Source organism: Delphinapterus leucas, chromosome 4 (genome assembly GCF_059928025.1).
Source record: "Delphinapterus leucas isolate spDelLeu-1000000601 "Yukka" chromosome 4, BTC_Dleu_Yukka2, whole genome shotgun sequence".
Classification (NCBI taxonomy): domain Eukaryota; kingdom Metazoa; phylum Chordata; class Mammalia; order Artiodactyla; family Monodontidae; genus Delphinapterus; species Delphinapterus leucas.
In genome coordinates, this window is record NC_143132.1 from 13499140 (window position 1) to 13516881 (window position 17742).

Sequence of the window (17742 nt, forward strand, 5' to 3'; positions counted from 1 at the left end):
TGTTTAGTGACTCGCCCAAGGCCTTGGACGTGGCCAGCGCTGAGCTCGTTGCAGGGTGGGAGTTCCTGGCTGGGAAGCTCTGGGATATCAGCCGTGCCTGGGGGAGACCGAGGGAGGGGCGCAGAGAGCGCTTTGCTTGCACCTTCGGCTGTGACTCAGTGGAGGGACAGCAGGCCTGGGACACAGCTGGGCTTTAAAGCCACCGGAGTGTGTAACACTGAACCCCCCCTTTCTTTTGTTTGGCGGCAGGAAAAGAAGGGCCAGTTCTGAGAGGCCTCGCCACACACCTCGCTCTGAAGGGCTGCTCTTTGAGACCGATTACTGTGCGGAGTCCTGAGCCGTCGGTGTTGGCTGGCTGCCTTTCTTCCCTGGCGGTGCGCCTGTTCTCCATGTTAACAGGGGAGCTCCCACGAGAAGGTCGGTCTTGGTTTCCTTTTCATTTGGGGTGACCTCTCTAACTCCCCATGTTTAAAGCTGGACTGAGTTCATTGATCGCCTTTCTGCTGAGAGCTGCCGTGTAGAGGGCCTGAAGGGCTGCAGAAATCTCTCTTTCATCCAGAGTCACGAGCTCTCCCTTGTTAGGGCTGCCGCGGTGCTTCTGTCCAGAGCTGCTGGGGTAGGTGAGGGGGACACCCCTGGATGTTCTTAAATCCATGTTGGTAGCAGGTGCATCGACCCTAACTCAAGACAGCAGCTGTGTGATGCATGCGTGGATTCTGTGGAGCCTTTTCCAGAATTGGCCCCTCTGCTCTTGTCTTGCCCTTCCACTATCTGTCCCCAGACAGTAGCCAGGGGGCACCTTTTAGGTCAGACATACTGCTCAAAACCTTCCTGTTCTTTTCAAACACGCTCCCCACCTGTCAGCATCAAAACCAAAGTGTTTACGTGGTTTCAGTGTCCGGCAGGAGCTCCCCCCTCCCCCCTCTACTTTCTCCCCCTGCTTCCTCCACTCTGGCTGTGGCTCAGATATACCAGGCAGACCCCTGCCTCAAAGCCCCCGCCCTGCCTGTTCTCTCTGCCTGGAGCCCTTTTCCCCTGGTAACCACGTGGGGTGCCCGCCACACCTTCAGGCGTGGGCTCCTTTTCAGTGAGACTGTCATGCCAGGTCAGCATGTTGACAGCCACCATGAATGCGTCCCCTGCACACCTGATTGTGTGGTTAGAATGTGGTTGACAGTGTTTGCAGTGTCCGTGGTGCCCATGGGGACCGTAGGTGTGACCGATCTGCGAAGGTTCTGGAATGGATACTCCTGCTCTCTGCCTTCTTGATGGCAAGAGAATATCGTGCCTATTACGGCAGAATCCCTATTAGAGACCATGTGTTTCGTTCCTGTGACTTGTGGCGATTCAGCTCCAGATCAGGGCCTTTGCTTGGGTCATATTTCATGTTACTTCGATTCACTTCAGAGGCCACGACCAGGTGACCCAAAATTGTCTCCCAAGTTCTGATAGTGTCGGAAGATCCCTGTAGTTCCAGCCGTGAGACCCTCTCAGGCTAAGTCTGCTTGTAGAATTTAACTGCCTAATTAGTGAGGGATGGTGGTGAGATGCGTATTCAATAAATCCCTGCGTTTATCTTGGCTTAATGGAAAATATCTAGGCCTCGCAGAACAACAGAAGGTTAGTACTCCTTGGTTCAGATACAATGAGAACATCTCTTTATGAATCCCAGGGGCAGGCCGATAGCTATGAAAGTCCTCACTGCTCTAAGCACCTGTTTTCAGTGGGTCTGATCAGGTTCCGAGGCGAAGCAGAGGGTACATCTAGACTCTTCGCTCTTTGCCAGTGTTTTAGTTGCGTTTACTCATTTCCTAGTTTGGTTTGTATCTGTTGATTGTTTACTGTATGTGAAGCAGCAGAGCTGGTGCTGGGGCTCCTGGGGGATGATGACTATCAAGGAGTTTACAATTTGCGGAGAAGATAGACGTGATGATCAGTAATTGTAACATAAGCCTTAATCTGTGTCAGAGTGTAAGCACAGTGGGGCAGAGGCCCTGAGCGGGGACTAAAGATCACTTTATGGGATGCACAGCCCTTGAGGTGGATCCTGCAGGGTGAGTAGAAGGTGAGCAAGTGTTGGGGGGTGAGAGTGAGCGGGGACTAAAGATCACTTTGTGGGATGCACAGCCCTTGAGGTGGATCCTGCAGGGTGAGTAGAAGGTGAGCAAGTGTTGGGGGGTGAGGGTGTGGGGAAGGTGTGCAGGGCTGGGGGAGGGGCAGCAGGGCTCAATGGGGGAGGAAGAGAACTCATTCTGTGGTGCTGGTGGGTGGGGTTTGTGAGGGCCTGTGCAGAAGGGAAAAGAGAAAGTTCAGTGGGAGTTGTGTTGTGGAGGCCTTTTTAAAGGTAGCACTAAGGAGTTTGAATTGTACCAGCAGAAAATAAAAACCCACGGAGAGTCATTCAGGAGGGGAGAATGACACCTACCATCCGTCTTTCAGAGAAATCCCTCGGGTACCATCGGGAAGGCCGGTTGGCTGGTGGAGGTGTGGATGGAGGCCTCTTAGGAGCTAGGTGAGAGATGAGCTTTACCTGGGTGGTGGCTGAGAGCCAGACACGGAAGAGATGGGTGGAAGAGACGATGTGAAGAAAGCATCCTGTTGGGTCATGGCCAGAAACAGAGGCCAGTATTCTTTCCAAATCACCCAGGAGCTTAAAAGACCCCAAATTCCCTTCCTTAGGCAGTAAAATGCAGTCACAGGGCCCTTGAAAGGAAAGCAATATCGAGAAAATGGAGGAGATGCTGAGAATGTTAAACCCAGAAGAGGCAGCGGCAGTCCCATCATCGCACCATATGATGGAGGAGAGAAAAGTCTTGGTACCAAGAAAAGCAACCCGGGAGCAGGCAAGGTGGTACATTTTAGTTGCATTGGTTTCTAGCATCAGTAATTGATCAACCCACGTCCCTGATTCCTGGATTAGAAAACGGAGGGAGAGAAGGGGCACGTGCTTCCAGTTTCTACACATGGGCGTGTGGACTTTGAGAGGATATCTTCAGTGGCTATGCTTACAGAAGGTAATTTGTTCACTAACTCAATGGGTTTGCTTAATGGTGACTTAGCTTTCATCTCTGGGAGGAACATGTGCTTCAGTGACTGCCACGAATATTATTACTGATGTTGGTAATAAGATAATCAGTACTGGAATATTACTATAAATTCTTGCTAACTTTGCTAAAAATTCCCAGCCTTGTGTTAAGCACATTATAAAGCTATCTTAGATGGAACGAGATTCTCTTTCTTTGGGGGCCGAAGGGTAAGAAGACCTTGTAAAACTGAGGCTCTCCCATGTGTTTTGTATCAAGTGCTAATGTCATGTGAGTTTTAGTGTTACAGGTGGAGGGAGTCGCTCATTGCTGGAAGAATCACAGAGAACATTCCCCATCTGTCAGGGGCTACACCTTTTCTCGTGGCTTCCTGCCTTCATGGACCCGTCTGACCAGCTGAGCATGTAGGGCTTTCTCCGGGCCACTTGCAGGAGGGGTCCTCAGAGAAGTTGACTCTTTCAAGTCAGGGCTTGCTTTCTCCTCTCGTGGGCGGTGCATGTCCGCCTGCACATTCCGGGACTCTCTTAGTTTGCTTGATAGATTTGTTTGGACGTGACCTTTCCCAGTTCCTCTTCCCTGGGTTTTTGCCTGCTGAGGAAATGAGCCTCAGATTCCATCCATCTGCACCGGTGGCAAGAGAAGAGAGAATTTCTCTTTTCTGTGGTCCAGGTCCAACAGCGCAGACACCTGTCGTTCAGAGGCCCATACTGTTCTGGTTGGTATCCCTTCCTGCTGCAAAGACTTTTTATATCCTAGTTCTGGAAGTCATCAAGTCGGACAAGAGACAAGGAGGAGGCGGGGGAGGGTCCTCGGCTGACCTGGGATGATTTTACTGATTGCACTCCAGACACATAGGAAGAGCTGTTTCCCCCACCTCCGTCCATCCATAATTGGTCCTGTTAGGAAATGTTTCCTGTTTGTGGTTGATTCATTCTGAGAGCTTCTCGTGTCTTTTGGGATTCTTCACTGTTAGATTTGAGAAGAAAGAGGACAACTTCTCTTTTAAGTCTGATGCAAACCATCTGAGCCAGACGTGTACATATGCGGTAGATTTATGTGTTTCTTATGGACATTCAACTGCTCCCCTGGCTGTTAAGGAAATCCATATGAGGAAGGGAGCCTGTACGTTGGTATCCTCAGATTGTGTGTCCTAATGTTACAAAGCAAATGAATCCTGACCATTTCTGAGGCTTGTCAGAGTTTTTTCTCTGCGGCTCTGGAATTTTCTCTTTTGTGCTTTCAGAGTGGCCAGATCTATGGGCTCCCGGGAGCTTTGCTCTGGAGAGATTGCTGATGTGGGATGAAGTACAGGGGTGAGGAACCAAATCATAACTCTTCCTTTAGGCCTTTGCCATCTGCCCAATGTCTTGTTTGCAGTCCCCATGAACTTGGAAGAATGCTCCCTGAGCACCACTCCCATCCATCCACCAGGGTCATTGTGCGGATTTCCAGATGTTGAACTTGGGCAGGTGACGTAACCCCAGCTGGTGTTGCAGGGAGACCAGCCAAGTCATGCTCATGACTTTGGGATTCAGTGTCCATCTCATTTAGAGGCAGGAACCCTGTGGAGGGAGATGATGCCTGGTTTCCCTGTTTGCATGTTCGTTGCCTGCACCTTCCCTGACACTGAGGTCTGGACCTGGTGTCAAGTATAAGCACACGTGATGAGGGGACTAGCCAGCTCTAGACAGTACATTTCATCTGCTTATTTTGAAGAAGCAGGATAATAATCCATTTTATAATATCCCTTTCTCAGGGGCACAAAGACAGGGACTTGATGCAAGGGAGAATAATGTAGTCTACAATGAGAAGTACAGATGAGTGACACAAATTAGTGTGTGAGGGGAGATCTTCCCATCTAGACACAGGAGTATCTGAGGAAGGAATATTATTATATTGATTATCATATTCTTTCTTGAAAAGAGCAGATGAAATATACTTTCTAATATGTTTATTAGAAATAAATATAATATATTTATATATAAATATATATATAATTTCTGCCCAATTCTGCACTCCATACATACATACATTTGATACCCAGGAGCTGGCAAACCATAGGCTGCAGGCCAAATCTGACCTGTCACCTGTTTTTTGTAAATAAAATTTATTGGAACATGGCCACGCCCATTTGTTTATTTCAGCGGCTGCTTTTGCACTTTATATGGCAGAGTTGAACGGGCCCCAAAGCTTGAAAGATTTCCTCCCTGGTTCCTTATAGAAACTTTGCTAGTGTTTGTTCTTTATCCACCCTTATCTAGACAGAGAAATTTAGGATGTCCCCCTTTATTTAAAATGTCTAGTTTTTAATATTTTTTGCTGCTTTTTATTATTTTAAATTTAACCCACAGCTGCTCCTGTTCCTCTTCTCTTAGCTCTTGGATTATTTCAGGAGTTTCATTTTCAGTGGCATGCTGTTTCCCTCTTGAGGATATTTGGAATTATGTGCTGGGGGGAAGCTTTTAAAATCGGGAGCCAGCACTGATGTTGCAGGGGCAGGGAGAGGTTCGAAATAGCCCCCAGACTGAAGGACAGCTCCATCTAAGTGTCCAGAGCACAGTCATTTTGTGAGCTACTTACCTGGTTTTGGTTTTTGTCGCTGGTTTAAAGCTTTTCAGGGGATCTTTGTAACATCTCCCAGTGATGAGATGACCTTAATGTTTTACACTCCTGCTGCTTTCACACTTTTGTGTAAGTTACCATCAGACACAGGAGACCATCGAGCGACTTATCTGCCTGCCAATGACAGGGGGAGCTCACTACGACTGCTGTCTCTCTCTCCGTTTCTCTTTTTCTCTCTGTCTGTCTTACATACACACATTCACGGCTGCAACCTCAGTGCTGTCTTCTGTCCACCCTAAAGACTCTGCGTCAGTCAATTTCCAGGATAGGATGTTCCTCTCATTTCTTTGACTTGTGTAGTGCTGGAGAAAACTTGGATCTCCTATTTCTCTCATAGGAATCATCAGCCTTTGTAAATCCTGCTTAAAAAAAAAAACTTCTTAGCTCTTCACACCCCCACTAGTTGGCGCTCTTTGCTTCTGGGACCAGACTTACAGCTTTCAGCCAAAGGAAGCTAGCTGGGCTCCCCGACTGACGAGGGAGGCCTGGTGGGGGATAGATGTTTCCTATGGCCCAGAGACAGCAGCAAGGTTCCCAGAGAGATGGAGAGACGGGCAGGGGTGTGATTGCAGGAAGGAGGGGGTTAGCAGTGTCCCAAGGGCATTGGGGCTCAGGGTGGGGTGTGATGGTGGCCCATGGCGGGAGGACCAATGTGCTTGGATCTGAGTAGCACGAAGTCAGTGCAGAGTGACAGTGGACCATGGAACCTCTGTCATTCTAGAGAGATGTGGAACCGGAGCTGGAGTAGAGGTTGCCTGTGAGAGGCAACCCGATTTTGAGACTTCCAGAAAGACCTAAGAAAGGAGAAAGTCTGAGTTTCTGCCGTTTGCAAGGAGGGTGACGGACATGGACGGAGGAGCTATGTGTTTGAGACATCCGTAGGGCCACCACCCTGGTGAAGCCTGGGGGATGGTTTCCATGGCCTGAGGCAGTGGTGCTCGAAGTCTAACGTGCATCAGAATCACCCGGAAGCCTTGTTAAACACAAGCTCGCCCCGCCCCTAAGGTTTCTGATTCAGTAGGTTTTCAGTGGGGCCTCAAAAATTTGCATTTTTCACAAGTTCCCAGGAGCTGCTGCTGCTCCTGTGGTTGGGGGACCACACCTGGAGAACCACTGGCCTAAGTGTAGAAGAGATAGACAGTGAAATCCGTTAGTGTCCGCAAAATGGAACTAAATTATGATTATAAGATGGAAAATAAAGCTGACTGTATCTTAAGAGCAGTCAGTAACTTGGTCCCCATCGGGTTGATCACTGTGTCAGAATTTCTAGGTTCTAGGAAGGGTTAAGCTAGTTTAGCCAAAATGCGATTGAGCAAAGAACATGCTAGCAGAGACTTTCATTAAAATCTAATTCCTCTGCATTTGGGGAATTTATTCACTATAAACAGGAAGAGCGTTTCAAAACTGAGTTTTGGCTCTTTGTAATTTTTTTTTTTTTTTGCTCTTTGTAATTTTGAATCCTTTTAGCTGACTCAGTAAAGAGAGTCCCTCATTTGAACTTTTCTTTATAAAAGAAGATAATTCAAGGGCCTCGGTGGTTCCCTTCCTTCACTGTCTGGGTTTGTCTTCTCAATATCAGGATGACTGTTTGATGTCAGTGGGCCTGAATTTTCAATTGACACACTCTCATTTCTTCTTTTTTTATTTTTGATTATAACAGATACTTATATAAGATTTGTACACAAATGTAAAGATAACTAAAATATAAACAAAAATGCTAAACAGTCAGACACATAATAAACAGTGTAGCTGTATGCTTCAAAAATATCCTGAATGTGCTAGATTGATCTGGAATAAACTCTAGGTCTTTTTTTTTTTTTTTTTTCCTGAGCTGAAGATTATTTATTGGGAATTCAGAAAAATTGCATCCTTCACATGACCCACAGTTACATTTCCTTTGTACTTCAGTTAGTTTCACCGTGCTGCAGGTTTTCTGTATAATCTTGGAAATGCACCTAATACACATTTTCTCTAAGCACCAAATGTTAAAATCAGTTTTCAATAGAAGCAAATACTGCAGCTGAATGTCACCATAAAAATATGAAATCTGGGGACTTCCCTGGTGGTCCAGTGGTAAAGAATCTGCCTTCCAATGCAGGGGACGTGGGTTCAATCCCAGGTTGGGGAACCAAGATCCCACATGCCACCAGGCAGCTAAGCCTGCGCGCCGCAACTACAGAGCCCACGCACCTTGGAGCCCGTGTGCCACAACTAGAGAGAGAGAACCCCCGTGCCACAACTAGAGAGAAGCCCGTGTGCCGCGACGAAGAGCCCACGTGCCGCAACTAACACCGGGCACGGCCAAAAATTAAAATAAATAAATAAATAAAATGTTAAAAGAAGAAAAGCCTTTGCTTTAAAAAAAATATGAAATCTAAGCCTCAAGATTACATAAAAGATTTATCAAAAAATTTTAAATTACAGTTACTAAAAATTATAATTATTTTGTTAACGTTTGGCATACTGTAAGATGGTAATTATTTATTGCTCTCATCTGCTCTGTTAGCACTACTAAAATGATCCTCACTTTCAGTGGAAACTCTAGGTCTTTAAAAGAACTGATGTCTGTGCCCTAAGTTAGGATTTACTTTCTATAAGGGGAAGATACATCAAAACTGCCCCGAGCCTTTTCAATGCAAAAGTGCAGCTTTCAGATCTCTTAATTCCTTCTCTGTTCACATTAGGTGGATCTGTCACTCATCGAGTCCTTATAAACCCTTATGAGAATTAATTTGAGTCAAGTGACTCACCTGAAAAGGACGGTATTGAAAACCTTAACCTTGGACGAGCCATTGACTTTCAGTTTTACCCCGGGTATCTGTTTGGTCCTGCCTCAGCACCAGTGGTAGCAACAGGGCTTGGGGCTGAGTAACACTCTGGGTCCTTCCGAGCTGTATTTATTTACACATTGTTGGGATTTTGGCCAAGGCTTTTGGTCTTCTGCGTGTGTGGGTCTCACCATCTGTGAACCCCATTGATGGTGTGTAAATTAATAAAGAGCTCTGTGAGTCCACTTTTGGGGTGCCAAGAAGAATCATAATAAATAATATGAAACAGCTCCAGGGATTTTAGCATATTTACAATTTTGGCTTCACACACTTAGGGATTTGGAGTCATTTTCTTTTACAAAACTGGCTTGAAAATCATGCATCGGGCTTCTTTTGTGTGATTGGCAGCATTTCGGAAACCACGAAGATCCTTGCTTCTCAGAATTGTTTCGTGCGAACCCTGTCTGTATGGGTCAAAACTCTGCTCCATATAAGGCCTTCCTTTACTGGGAATCCCTCTCTCCATCCCAGGGATGTCGGTGGTGGGTGACCATGAACGTATCCTCTGTGGAAGAGGGCCAAGTAGGAAAAAGAATGGCGTGGCCAGTAGTTTCAGTGTTATCAGGGTGGCTGGTATGTTTTAATAGAATTATCTGCAGGACTTGAAAAACCTGTCTGATGGCCCAGGCTTCGTGAGAGACCGTGCACTATTTGGGGGAATTTGTTGATTTTAAGGTGAAAGGTGGACAAGGGAGGGGCAGGGCGGTACATACCACTGTGACTTTCACAAGTCTGCCCTGTTGAAGTGTATCCAAACCTTTAGATTTCTCAATCTTAGGCCTTCACCATCTGTGACTCACAGGTTCTGTGAGTGCAATACTCAGGCTAGAAGCTAAGAAAGGTGTTTCTTTGGGGTTGGGGACGCCTGCATGGTCTCATCCTTCTATGTCCCCATACTTGGTAATATACGATTCTTCCAGAATACAAGCTGCACTTTCTTTTATCTTAGATTCATAAAGTTTGGGACATAGGCGCTCAATAAAAAGTTATTGGAACAACCACAACAATAACAGCAACAATTATAATAGTAGACAACCTTGTAAGGGTGCTTGCTCTATGGCAGGCACTGTTCTGAACTCTTGACACATATTCACTTATTGAAATACTCATGAGAATCTTGTGTGGCAGGATCCTAATCCTATCATTATCTCCGTTTTCCAGATGGAAACTGCCACAGAAAATTTAAGTAACCTGCCCAAAGTTATTTGGGTAGTAAATGGTGGTATATGCACCCAGGGAGATACTACCGGGATTTGATTCCTCCATCAGGCAATTCTTTGTTCTTAATCATTGTGCTGCAGACCCAGCACTAAAGTTCTCACGAATCTAATAGATTATAGAGATGCCTGGATTTTGTCTTGGAAACTGCTCAAGAATGCCAATATCAGAGGCTATAAAATTTTCTTGAAAGATTGTATAAGTCTTAAGCCAGGGAGCTCAATTTATGTTACCTGACACTTTGAGCTGGGCTAGGGGTGGAGAATGAACTACATAAATAACTGCTAAGGTGCTGATCTCCAAGGGGGCTTGCATGTCTGGGTACCTTTGAGAAGAGTTTAGGATAACAGTTTCTTAGACTGCTTCTTGTGTTTTGAATTCCATTGGAGCCAGTTCTTTAGACTTTTAGAGCCAAACTGGTTGAAGTTCATTCAGGTTAAGTCTTGGGAGGAGGTGAGTTTTGTGGATGAGAGATTCTGCTGGTTTTGCTTTTCTTAATCATCTTTAATTGTCCGTCTGATTTGTGTGTGTGTGTGTGTGTGTGAGAGAGAGAGAGAGAGAGAGAGAGAGAGAGTATTGGGGACAGTGGGCTAGGGACGGGGTATTAGTTAGTGGCACAGCAAAGCCGGGAGTTCAGTAGGGAACTGGTCCATGGTGAGATTAGGCTGAAGAAGTTAACTTTCTTGGACTCCTTGCAGAGAGTGTAAACTCAGTGGAAATGCCCCCTTGCTGGCTGCCACTCCCAGGACTGGGATGATGTGTTCTCAGCCTTGCATCTGCAAGTTTTGAGGCTTAATATCAAAGTATTAGAATCTAGGAGGAAAAGGGAACTGCTTATATGGGCAAAGCCCTGCAAAACTAGCTATAAATGTGATAAATGGCTTTTCTTTTTAACCTATGTAGCTGTAGACTCACAAAAAGTTGAAAGATAATACAGAGTGGTTCTATGTACCCATCACCCAGTGGTGACATCTTGCTTAACTATAGTGCATTATCAAAACCAGGAAATTGGTATTGGCACAATACAATTAACAAAACTACAGATCATACTGGGATTTCACCAGTTTTCACGTGTACTTGTTTTTTGTTGTTATTGTTGTCGGGAGTTAGTGTATATAATTTGATCAGTGTTTCTTTTTTCTTTTTTTTTCATTTTGATACGTTTTATTTAACCTAATACAACCAAAGTATCAATATTATTATTTCAACATGTAAGCAATATAGAAATTATTAATGAGGTATTTTACCGTCTTTTTTTTTTGTACTGAATCTTTGATGATTTTATTTATCATTTTATTTATTATTTTTTTAACATCTTTATTGGAGTATAATTGCTTTACAATGGTGTGTTAGTTTCTGCTTTATAACAAAGTGAATCAGCTATACACATACATATGTCCCCATATCTCTTCCCTCTTGCATCTCCCTCCCTCATGATCAGTGTTGCTTGATAGGCAGGAGAACCTCTGACTAAGGCTGTAATAACTATTTTGCAGATACATGATTTTTACTTTAACGCTGTTTGCCTGAATGTTTTTAACTCAGCAAACAGTTGAATGGAATGTGAATTCCAGCAGCCGATTTATGGAATAAAAACCAAGCCATTTGGTCATTTATATTTATGGTCTTGAACTCTTTGGGGGATATTATCTTCATTTTTGTTGCCTTACAGAGGGAGGATATTTTCTAGAGATAAAGGATAATTCAAGGTCGTTGTGTAATATTAAGAACTCTTGGAGGGAATGATAAACAGATGTTGTTATCCCTGGAAGAGGAGGGGGGAGACTTTGATTAATCAGATAAAAGGTATGGACTGATGGGATGCAAAGATCATGGATGCAATTTCATGATAACTGTTAGAGTGGATTTATTTTCCAAATGACAGCCCTGGATGAGCTTGGGCTAACTGTCGGCTGTCTGGCTGAATGTAATTAATTGCTTCTGCCTCCGCGATCCCATCACGCTTTGTTGAGACTTCCAATTAGCCTCTGTTGCTATCTGCCCTGGATCTGAGCTGTTTGTCGGGGGGGGGGGCGGGGGGGCTGTCTTCTCCGCTAGGCTAGGAATTCTTTGAGGGCAGGGACTGTCTAATACATGTTTTGACGTTTCTCTTCCTCCCAGGATCAAGCAGAGCACAAGGGATCTCTATTCTTCTGCCTCTAGCCATTTCCAGACTGTTCCTTATTCTAGCCTCACTTCTTTACGTATTTAACCAGGCATCTGTTTGCACGTTATGTATATTTGAAACCCATAAGGCTTAATCCTTGATAGATTATTTTGTAGCTTGGGACCATCATGAGTCAGGCTGGCTTTGATTCTATTGGAACAGCATTAATGGCTTGAGAGCCTGGTTGATTTTCTTCTTCAAAAAAGCAGTGGAAAGTTCTTGTTTATTTTTTTCGCTGTAGTATAAAGACTTTTGAAAAAGTATATTCATCTTGTATACTTAACTGTTAACACCTGGGAAAATTATTTAAAATTCTTCTGACTCACGGCTGCCTTTTGGGGTTGGTCTTTTCAGGGAGTTTGCAGTGGTCTGTGGTTGCAGCTTTTTCAAGGCTGTGGTGCCTTGTCTTCCTTGAGACCTAAGGAGAGTAAGGTTTTCCGTCACCTTCTCTAATAGGGTAGTAACAGGGAGGTGAAATACTGTGTCTTGGGGATCATTTGGTTATAATGAAATGGAAAGAAGTTCTCAAATAAACTCATATAAACATGGTGTTACTGAAGAGATATGAGAATATGCCGTGGGTAGTCAAGGAAGGTAGTAGAAAAATCAGAAAGGGATCCAGTCTCACATTTTTCAGAGACCCATGTAGTCGGTAATTTTTGCTTTTCTCTCTGAGGCTCTGCTGTTCTCTTGCCTCTACTAGCAGACTGGCTTCCTTGCTTGATCTGTTTTCTCAGGTTTACTGCTCCAAATGGCTTTGACTTGGTACAATGTTGCTCTAGTCCAGTACTACACAGGCTTTCCTTTAACATCTCAGTCTCCCAGTGTCTCCATTCCAAATTTTTAAGTGAGAGTCTGTTTGGCCCATAAGGAGTCATGTATCCATCTCTGGTCTACCCAGCTGTTGCTGGGATGCAGGGGTCATATGTGCTTTGGGTGGTCCCAGACAGGTCCAGGCAGGCTCTCAAGAAGGCGGAGTTGGTGGGAGACAATGATTGGCATGGCCGCCATATCCCAATCAAGGAACAATTCACCATTGTTCCTGTTTGGCTCTCGGTTACGTTAAGAAAGTAGGGCCCATTCCTTTTTGGCCTTGTCTCAGCCTCTAACTTTTTCCAGTTGGAATTTCAGGTCTAGGCGGTAGACTGGGGAAGAGGTACAGAAGTGCTAGTTTGCCTGTAGGTAATGAAGAGTGGGTTACTAACGCTAATTAAAACCAGGGGTGGTTGGATACTTGACCAGTCAATATTTAATTTAAGAAATATTTTAATTCATGACTTTGAATGAAATGAATGCATTTGAATTTCTTTCTATATGCGGTTGTTTACTTTTTGAGTTCTTAAGTTAGACCTAAAAACAATTCATACTGGTTGTTCAGAGATTCCAGTTTTATTGCCAAGAACTTCTGTTGTGTGTTGAAGTCTTTGGATGACAAGGGTGCAGTGACAGAATGGTAAGAAGGAGAAGAAGGGTGGGTAAAGATCTGAAGGCCTCATTTCCCCACAAACTAGCTGTGTCACCTTGGTAACTTAGTTCTTTGAAGCTTATCTGTAAAATGGAGTAAGAAGAGCCTCCATCTTATAATGTTGTTCAGAGGATTTAATCAGACAATATATTGAATAATATATTATTTAATATATCATCTCATTGAATTGTATTTCATCAAATTTTATGTCATATTTACACTGAATTACATTGAATTTTGTATCATCAAATACGTTATTATATTATTTGAAAGGTACTTTTTAGGCACTCAGGATATATGAGTGAAATTTGCTAAGATCTTGCCCTCCTGGAGCTTATATTTTAGTATATGCTGTCACTCCTCTAATTTATAAATCAAAAAAAGAGTGGTTTCCTTACCTTTTTTGCAATTCTATAAAAAGTTAGAATTTTCTAATTCTTATAAAAGTAAGACCATGTAGCAGGCAGGTAGACTTATTTGTCTTTTGAGAGCCAGGGTATGTGAATTATATGTATGCAAGAACATGATCAAGAGCCATTAAAAATCCATGAAATGTCCACATGCTTTGAAAAAGGTCTCTTTTTCAAGGAAAAAGTTAAATGAGCTTTATTTGAGTTAAGGGAATAAATAAAATTTGTGAGAGACATTTATGAGCAGATATCTTGTCTTTGATGACCCAGGGAAAGACATTCCTATTTGTGCAGGGAGTAACTCACTTTGCTTTTATGAAATCAAAGTTAAACATCTTAATGGGTTTTAATAATCCTAAATGTCATATTGAATTTAAGTTTGGACAATTTCAGATAACACCTCTTTTTAATTGCTATGGTTTACTTATCTCTTGGGCTATAGCATATTCTCAACACATAAAATCCTACATTTTTAAAACTTTCATATTTTGCAACCTTTGTTATGAGAAATAGAAACTTTTGGAGGCAGGCTGATTTAGATGGAAGGAAATATTTTCTTCCCCCCAGTGGATCCAAACAAGTCATTCTGCCTGCCAAAGGAAGCAATTTCCTTTCTTTGCCTTGGGATTGGAAGCAATAATATATTGGATACAGTGATTTAATCTAGTTGACCTAAACTTTAATTTATTCTTTGCTTAGCGTTTATAGGTTGTTATATAGCCTAAAGCCACTGCAGTTTGAAATGGTACAAAGAATTTAAGGATATGCTGGTTGAAATTTTACAGACAGAACTTATCTAAGCCAGTATAAAAAATAATTTCATTGCTTTATAGATGAGTCGTATATGTGGGCGTATCAATGTCATGTCTAAAATGTTAAAGATCTGTAATAGTAAAAGTTAGTACTTTTTATCACACGTAGTTAGCATTAGTGAGGAAAGCAACCAGTTCCATCTTGTGGAATTAACTTTGACTTTGCTAGTTCTTTGGAGTTTCTGGCAGCGTCTTTAATTGTTTGAGAAGAGACAGAGCTTGGTGACAAGAGATGCCAATGTTTACATTTCTTTTTCCTTCATCAGTGACACGGGGCAAGTGATCAGCTCCATATTTTCATGTCGCACTAAATAATTTCCCCAAATGGTCAAGGCCCTGGTTATTATAATCGGCATAATTTTTCTCCTTCACTAAGGGAACACCAGGTGATCTTCGGACCCAGCAACAATGAACGTTGCTTTGAGAATGCCTCAGCCAGCATTTAGCGACACTGACACTTCCACCACTTACCCATGTGCCTGGCCACATGCTTAGGCTTTGGGACGTAAGGGAGAATAGAAGAGGTGTGGGCTCCTTCCCAGGGCTACGTTCGTTTTCATTTTTTAGTGGATTAAAATTATGTGGTGGTTTATTTAAAAGAATCTGCACACTTCTATCTGTAACGTAAACCATTACCCTTGTGTGGGAAAGCAGCCAGATCTCCCACAGGCCCACCTCCTCCATAGTTACTCATTCAGAAGGACAGCATAAAAAGTAAGATTGTTTCAAAAACTTCTAGGCCTTCGTGAAAACAGGTGCTTCCTTTGTGAGTTCAAATTAGTGAATGTATGCCGTCATTTCAACCCAATTTTAACCCTGGTTCTAAAGAACAAAGACATTTTCTTTGCCCTGAAGATTGACATTTGCTTGCAAAGATTGGGCACTTCCTGTGACCCTAGGTCCAATTCTGCCTCATTGGGGGGCGGGGGGTGTGGAAGGGAAGGCGGGACATTGGTGCCTGGTCTTCCACTGCAGTGGGAGGGGCTCAGAGTCTGTGCATATCTGCACAGAGGCAGGCTGTAGCTTGCTTAGATATTTATCAGGAACTTTCTGGTGCATTTACTCCATAAGTTAGCAGTGAAAAAGGCTGCCGTCCCTTTGTTCCCAGTCAATTGTCAGTGTTGAAACCTGTTGCCTCTGCACCTTCTGATCTGCCTCTCCCGTGCTTTTTTCTACATTTCTTTCACTTTCCCTGCCAGAAAGCAGCCCCGGCATCTTCACATTCTGATTTCTGGAGTGGAATGAAAGAGTTTCTTTCTGTAGAGAGAGATTTTGTTTTATACAGAGCTGCCTTTGATGGGTAAGACTTCCCTCAAAAGATTTAGAACGTGAAGTGTTGGCATCCAGCCATGGAGGACAGTCATAAATTATAATTTGAACGAGGTTTCATCAAGTCTTGGTCCTGTCATCTCATTGCTGGCAGGGGATGTTGGACATTCTGTGAAACCAAGAGCTGCTTTGGTCAATGTGATTGTAATACTTTAGAGACACCGTGTTGAGATCTATAGTATGAGTTTAAGGTATTCAGGCAGTTAACATGATGTTCTGAAGAGTAGGAATAATGATCCCAAATTGATACTAAGGAATGCTTTTAATTTATACATAGCTATAGCTTTACAAGTGGCAAGATGTCTTGCCAACCTTTTCTTTGTCTAAATTTTGACAGAGAGAATAGGTGATATGATTTCTGGTTCATTTTAGAGAAAATGAGAATGAACTTTCTGGGCAATTTTTAAATTTCTGGTTGAAAAAAAAGGCAACCTGAAGCAAATCTGACAAAATGTAATATGCTTATTTCAGGTGGCAGGTATAAAGATGTTTATATACTGATCTCTACTTTTCTTATTTTTTTCAAAAGAAAGAAAAAAAGTGGGAGGAAAAGGGAAGAGAGAAAGGAAGCAAAAAAGCAAATGAAAGCATGGACCCTTAACAATGCTTTAAAAAATTATTTTTATTTTTTATTGAAGTATGGTTGATGTACAATATTACATACCTTATAGGTGTACACTATAGTGATTCACAATTTTTAAAGTTTATACTCCATTTACAATTATTGTAAAATGTTGGCTATATTCCCTGTGTTGTACAGTATATCCTTGTAGCTTATTTTATACATAATAGTTTGTACGTCCTAATTCCCTATGCTTATATTGCCTCTCACCCACTTCCCTCTCCCCACTGGTAACCACTTGTTTCCTCTATCTGTGTGTCTGTTTCTTTTTTGTTATATTTGCTAGTTTGTATTTTTTTAGATTCCACATATAAGTAATATCATATAGTATTTGTCTTTGTCTGATTTACTTCACTTACCATAACACCCTCCAAGTCCACCCATGTTGTTGCAAATGGCAAGATTTTATTCTTTTTTAGGGATGAGTAATATTCCATTGTATATATGTACCGCATCTTCTTAGTCCATTTATCTGTTGATGGACACTTAGGTTGCTTCCATATCTTGGCTACTGTAAATAATGCTGCTATGAACATTTGGGGTGCATGTATCTTTTTGAATTAGTGTTTTTGTTTTTTTCGGGCATATACCCAGGAATGGAATTGCTGGCTCATGTGGTAGTTTTATTTTTAGGTTTTTGAGAAACCTCCATACTGTTTTCTATGGTGGTTGCACCAATTTACATTCCCATCAACAGTGTATGAGGATTTCCCTTTTCTCCGTGTCCTCTTAATAGTGCTTTCTGGTGCAAAAAGACCTGTGTAACTCCCATTTGACAGTGCAACAAAAAGAATAAAATACCTAGTAATAAACCTACCTAAGGAGACAAAAAACCTGTATGCAGAAACACTGATGAAAGAAATTAAAGATGATACAAACAGATGGAGAGATATACCATGTTCTTTGATTGGAAGAATCAACACTGTGAAAATGACTATACTGCCCGAGGCAATCTACAGATCCAATGCAATCCCTATCAAACTACCACTGGCATCTTTCACAGAACTAGAACAAAAACTTTCACAATTTGTATGGAAACACAAAAGACCCCGAATAGCCAAAGCAATCTTGAGAAAGAAAAACGGAGCTGGAGGAATCAGGCTCCCAGACTTCAGACTATACTACAGGACTACAGTAATCAAGACAGCATGGTACTGGCACGACAACAGAAATATAGATGAATGGAGCAGGATAGAAAGCCCAGAGATAAACCCACGCACCTATG

General features: G+C 42.8%; 1 pseudogene across 1 annotated transcript in view; it reads left to right on the top strand.

Annotated features, from left to right (window-relative positions):
- LOC115802338 (small ubiquitin-related modifier 2 pseudogene) overlaps window positions 1–17742 on the top strand; it is a 296470-nt pseudogene that overhangs the window by 159326 nt on the left and 119402 nt on the right. Inside the window, exon 6 of the transcript XR_016392965.1 lies at window positions 250–417. The product of XR_016392965.1 is annotated as a small ubiquitin-related modifier 2 pseudogene (transcript). The remainder of the gene's footprint in view (window positions 1–249; window positions 418–17742) is intronic.